Raw genomic sequence first — 6000 nt, forward strand, 5'->3', positions numbered from 1 at the left:
TACTCAAAAGGTGAAGAAGAGCTTAAGGAACACCTCCGAGCTGTCTTACAAAGACTCCGTAACCATCAGCTATACGCCAAATTCAGTACATGCAAGTTTTGGCTCAAGCAAGTTCGATTTCTAGGGCAAGTTCTGTCAGCAGAAGGTATAGCCATGGATCCAAGTAAGGTAAAGGACGTGCTTGATTGGACGGCACCCACAACAGTATCCGAGATCCGGAGCTTCCTTGGATTAGCCGGGTACTACCGCCATTTCATTGAAGGTTTCTTTAAGATTGCCAAGCCAATGTCAGAGCTTCTCAAGAAATATAAGAAATTCAAATGGACTGAAGACTGCGAGAAAAGTTTCAATGAGCTGAAGACCAGACTGACAACAGCACCGGTTTTGACTCTTCCGGACATCTACCGCAGCTTTGATGTGTATTGTGACGCCTCCAGGCGAGGTCTTGAATGTGTACTCATGCAAGATGGCAAGGTTGTAGCATACACATCTCGCCAGCTACGACCCCATGAAGGGAACTATCCTACTCATGATTTGGAGTTGGCCGCGGTTGTTCATGCTTTAAAAATTTGGAGACACTACCTCATTGGAAAGAGGTGTCAGACATTTACCGAGCACAAAAGTCTCAACTATATATTCACTCAGCCGGACTTAAATCTCCGACCGCGAAGATGGCTCGAATTAGTCAAGGATTATGACCTTGGAATCAATTATCATCTGGGTAAGGCCAACGTGGTCGCCGACGCTCTCAGCCGCAAGCCTGCCAGTCTGAATGCCATGATGGAGTCCTTGCCTCCCGAACTCTAGAAAGAAATAACTCAGCTCAATCTGGTTATTGTTGATACTGGTCTTGCTAATATGATGGAGGTTACCCCTAATCTCGAGGATGAAATCCGCAGGGCCCAGGCAGACGACCCAGTTCTACAAAAACATGTCAGGCGTATATTAGAAGGACAGACCCAGGATTTCTCTAAAGATCGGTAAGGTACGCTATGTGTCGTGGAATTGTCACGGCAGATGTCCTAGTGTGAGGACTTAGTCGTGAGGCCAACGCATCTATGTAGTAGCTTGAGAGGGGTTGAGCGGAATCGAGAGACACAACACAAGACAAGGATTTAGACAGCTTCGGGCCCCGGGAAACATCATCCGGTAACAACCCTACATGCTGTTTGTGGCTAGGTCTCATTATCATCATGAGGGAGTCGCCGGTTAAACCGGCTCTTTGTGTCTAGCCCTAGAGATTGTTTTCTTCTTTCTTGTCCCTCTTTGGGGAGCCCTGCCCCTCCTTATATAAGTTGGAGGGGCGGTTTACATGACTAGTCCTAGTTGGACTAGGATTACTCTAGTACAAGTGGAGTCCTAGTCTTGCTTCCTTTGTAGGAGAATATTCCTTGTGCTTCCTCATAAACCGGCCCACCATTAACATGAACCGGCCTTCTGGGCCTTGGGCCTTGTCATCCGTCTGACCCGCCCGCCGGGTCACCAGTGAGTCATAATGACCAGGCGGGTTAGTTTTAAACCACCAGGCCAGGGCAGGTCGCCAGTAAATCGCCAAGTATCAGCTGGGTCTCAAGTAAACCGCCAAGTCCGGCCGGGTTATACTTTCGGCCGGTTTACGCCGTGGGGTATATCCCCGACATTAGCCCCTAGTTCAATTTGGATTTATCCATGTTAAACTGATCCTGTAAAACAAACACAAGAACAACTTTGATAGATTATGCTCCGCGTTAAGAATTCTTATATACCGGCACCTGATCATCCTTAATTCCTTGTCATTTCCTTCTTCTAGAAAATCCAGGTCAATAAGCCAGCTTCATACTCAATTTGCTAACATTGGTTTCTCACAGAGAAATATTGTGAAGAATAATCCACTTGAGTCGGCTTCCAAAGCGTCGGCTTAAGAAATATTGGTCTTGAAATACTCATCTGATATTCAACCGGTTTGAAGATGTAGAACTTGCCGGTTTAATATTACCAAAATATGCGGTTTGTAAATATTGATGGCACCGAGTCATAATTATTACCAACGCCGGGTCATAATTGTTGTAGACACCGGGTCAATCTGGTTTCCTCAGAACTGAGAATTTGAAGATTTTTCTCCCTTATATCCATATTACCTGTAGCCCCCAAGTCTTGAGCAGAACAAAGTGATGGCTTAAGACTTGCTGCAATATAAATACTGCCCCTTTTGAATAAATCCATGTTGTTCATCCCAGTCACTAGTAAAAACGGAATACTCCCTATTATGTAGCCCCCAAGTGCCGGGTTGTCATGCTTGCAGCAACCTGAGACTTGTAATTGCCTGATGCTCAAAAAACTTCAACCAATGTAGCCACCAAGGGCCTGGTCATTATGCAATAACGAGCAGGGACTTTGTAGATATGATCATGTAGACTTCAACAACAACCTGTAGCCCCCAAGGGCCGGCTCAGTAAGATAATACTGAGCTGGTACTTTGTATATAATTCATTGATAATAACATCATATGATGTAATCTCCACCATGGGGCTTGAACTCACGTCCATAAGGTTAAGAGCTTTGTGCTTTACCAACTGAGCAGTGGATCCTTTCAACAAATGGATTAAGGCTTGTGTACCTTGAATTTTTGACAGGAGCAATTGGTGCCCCCAAGGGCCGGCTCATTATGATGTGATGAGTCGGGTCTTCAATAAGGCCAATAAAAATGACTTTGCATTAGCCCCCAAGTGTCATGGTGCATGCTTGCAGCGACATGAGACTTGCATATTTGATATAATCTCAATTTGAATAATGTAGCCCCCAAGTGCCAGCTCGTAAGCCTGCAACGACTCGGGACTATTCCTTCCATTGTAGAATAAATTGTATCCATTGATAAAATAATAGCCATTGCGCTAAAGCAATTTTGAAAACCTCAATCATAATACTGGTTACTGATAACCATAATAAAAATCCAGCCATGTTGGCTATTTAAGATTTGAATAATATAATCCGGTTTGAAAAACCGGTTCGTGCAATATAAACAAGTATATCCATGCAGATATGATATATGCTATGATGATATAATGAAGATGCAATGTATGATGCAATATATGATGATGTATGTGTATGATAACAGAATACTTCAATGAAACTAGCATGATAGCTACTGGAGTATCCTCGCTTTCTGTAAGCCGGCTCTCACATGCCCCGATCGATGTTTTAACCTGGATAAGTTCAGGGTCTTGTTTAAAGATTGACTTATCGAGAGTACACGAGGTCGAAGTAGCATCATGCAAATAGGCAGGTTTAACCAAGTTTCAATGAAGGCGGCTTAGTAGCCCGGGTTCATCCTCGCTATCTGTAAGCCGTGCCCTCACATGACAAACCGGCGTTTTAACCTTAACAAGTTCAGGGTCTTGTTTTAAAGATTGACTGTTAAGAGTTCGCTGGGCCAATCAGGATTACCTGATGAAGAAGCAGCTGGCATACAGGCAGGATGACCCGGAAGGGTTATGTCCTCTTTGGTGAATGCACCTATGTTTGAACAAGATAACCCAGTCAAAAGGGTAGTAACGCTATGTTCTCTTTGTTGAATACACCTATGTTTGAACAGGAAGCCCCCAAGTGACATACTCGGTCAAGAGGGTAGTAATGCTATGTTCTTTTTGGCAACCTTAACTCGAACTTGCGAGAGATGAATTATTTTTGAAACGGATGTTAAACCGGATATTGAGAGCTCCAAAGCTTTATAGGAGAGAGATGTCTCTTGAGCCGGATTTTAAACCGAAATCTTCATTTTGAGCCGGAAATTTTCTGACGGTCTTTAAACTCGAACTTGCGAGAAGTTAATTCCTTTTTGAACCGGACATTCTTAAACCGGATTTGAGAGCTTCAGAGCTTTGTGGGAGACAGATTTCCCTTGAACCGGATTGTAAACCGGATATTTGAGAGCTTCAGTGGGATGACGTCCCTTGAGCCGGATTTTAAACCGGAATCCTTTCTGATGACCCAGAACTTCATTGAGCCGGATTTTGTAACTGTCATATACTTTCTAAGCCGGAAATTTTTCTGCTGGCCTTCAAATTTTCAACAATAGGGCAGTAGCCTCCGGGATCGGGTTATCTTTCCCTCCAACGTCATGGGGTTCTTGACTTCACTGAAAACCGGCAACATTTGCTGAGTCATATCATTGTAGCCCCCGAATCTCAAGGTGACTCGAGGAGTTGGCTTGAGATTCTCCATATTTTACCGTGATATAAACCGGCATAAATTGTATATCATTGGTGTTGATAGCACGATATGAATCCACAAAAGATTGAGGTGACTGCGGCGGGTTATAAATGATCCCGTATGATCCGTGTCAGCAACTCGGCCAGCGCGGACGCGTAAACCGGCCACGAGAGCAGACGGGCGAGTCGTTCGTGGTGTAGTAAGCCGGACGCGCGAGTCAATAACAGGCGAAGTCCCGGCTAGTTGATGTAGACTGGGCCGTACGGGCGGCGTCTTGTGCGCGTCCATTCATCAGGTAATATGTTACAGACTACCGCCGGGCGGAAATTGTCAGCCCGTGCTCCATACCCATGGTATAAACCATACTTGTAGTGAATGATTGCCTTGTATACAAAAATACACAGATCAAAGTAATTGTTCTTTGACATAAATAATATAAAAATATACTTAGAGAGATATCACCTGATATATTTTTCGGATGAAATGAGTGTACAGCAATTTGACCAGGCGGTGGCCTTCACGTACAAACAACCACTCCTCCATTGAATTTTTAAGTGGGTTTTTCCCCTTGAATGGCGCATCGAACAGCAGCGAGCACAAACAAATGTTTTGGCGATTTGAACTTTCATTTGTGGCCTAAGTACCTAATCCTCGGTACGACAGAGGCAGGTTGAGGCAGAGGCAACAGCGCGGCAACTCCCTGGCGCGATACGCCGACTCAGCGGAGGCAAGGCCGGCTTGATGAAGCGGGTTAACAAAGGAGCACCATGGAGAATGGTGACCCGGCGGCTCATGAAGGCAGAGGAAAAGGCCGTTCCGGCGAGGGCGGCTTAACATGGAGGCCCGGTGCAACAGCTTGAAGTGGCCACGGCGTAGGTCAGCAGTGGGGACGGCTCAGAGGGCCCTGACGACTTTTGCACCGGGCGGCTCAGCGGGTGGCCGTATCCACAGCAACAGGGACGAAGCGGGGTGGTTCCAAACGAGGTCATGCAAACGACGATTTAGCGACGGCGGCCCACCGGACCGTTCTCCAACAGCGGTTCTCCGTGAGGCGACTCAGCACGGCCACGCACAGCGACTTAACACCAAGGCCAGTGACTCGGAATGGAGTTGTGCGGCGGCTCGGAGGTGTGACTCGGAAGGGCACCGGCGAGTCAAGGTCATCAATACAGAGGCGGGTCATGGCCCAGATCACAGCGGCTTGAAACGGCGGAGAACCGCGGAGGGTCGATAAGACGCGGGAAGGCGAGCGAATCTGCGGAGACGGGGCGGCTTGATGAACCGAAGCGGGTCTAAGGTGCAGCGCCTCGAACGGTCGCGGAGGAGCTAACCACCAGGCCGGCTCAGTGTGCCCCCGTGGATGCAACAGGGCGGTTTATCGCCTGGCAGCAGCCTTCAAGCAGCTCGGGACATGTGGACATATATCTCTTTTCTTCCTTTTGCTTGATCACTTTGCACTTGACGTAGCAGCGGAGTAGTACTGTAATAGTATTTCCTAATCCCCAAACGAGAGCAATTTTCCATCAATCCTCGGGAGGCTGTAGGGGCGGCCCCAGAGCAGCGACGGAGGTGGCTCATCTCCAGCGGAGGAGGCCAGGCCTTGGCCGCGTCAACAGACGCCGACAGCTTTGTCGCGCGGCCGTGGGGATTAGGGCACGGCAACGGAGGCGGCTGCTCGATCTCAGCCACGGCGGAGACATTGCGACACCGGGGCGGCTCAGAGGCACCGGCCACTTCAAGTTCGGGCCCAAACAAAAGTGGCAGGTGGCAGAGCCTGGACGGCCGGCCCCTAGCTGTAGGAGGCTCGTGATG

This window comes from Triticum aestivum, chromosome 4D, assembly GCF_018294505.1.
Source record: "Triticum aestivum cultivar Chinese Spring chromosome 4D, IWGSC CS RefSeq v2.1, whole genome shotgun sequence".
NCBI lineage: Eukaryota > Viridiplantae > Streptophyta > Magnoliopsida > Poales > Poaceae > Triticum > Triticum aestivum.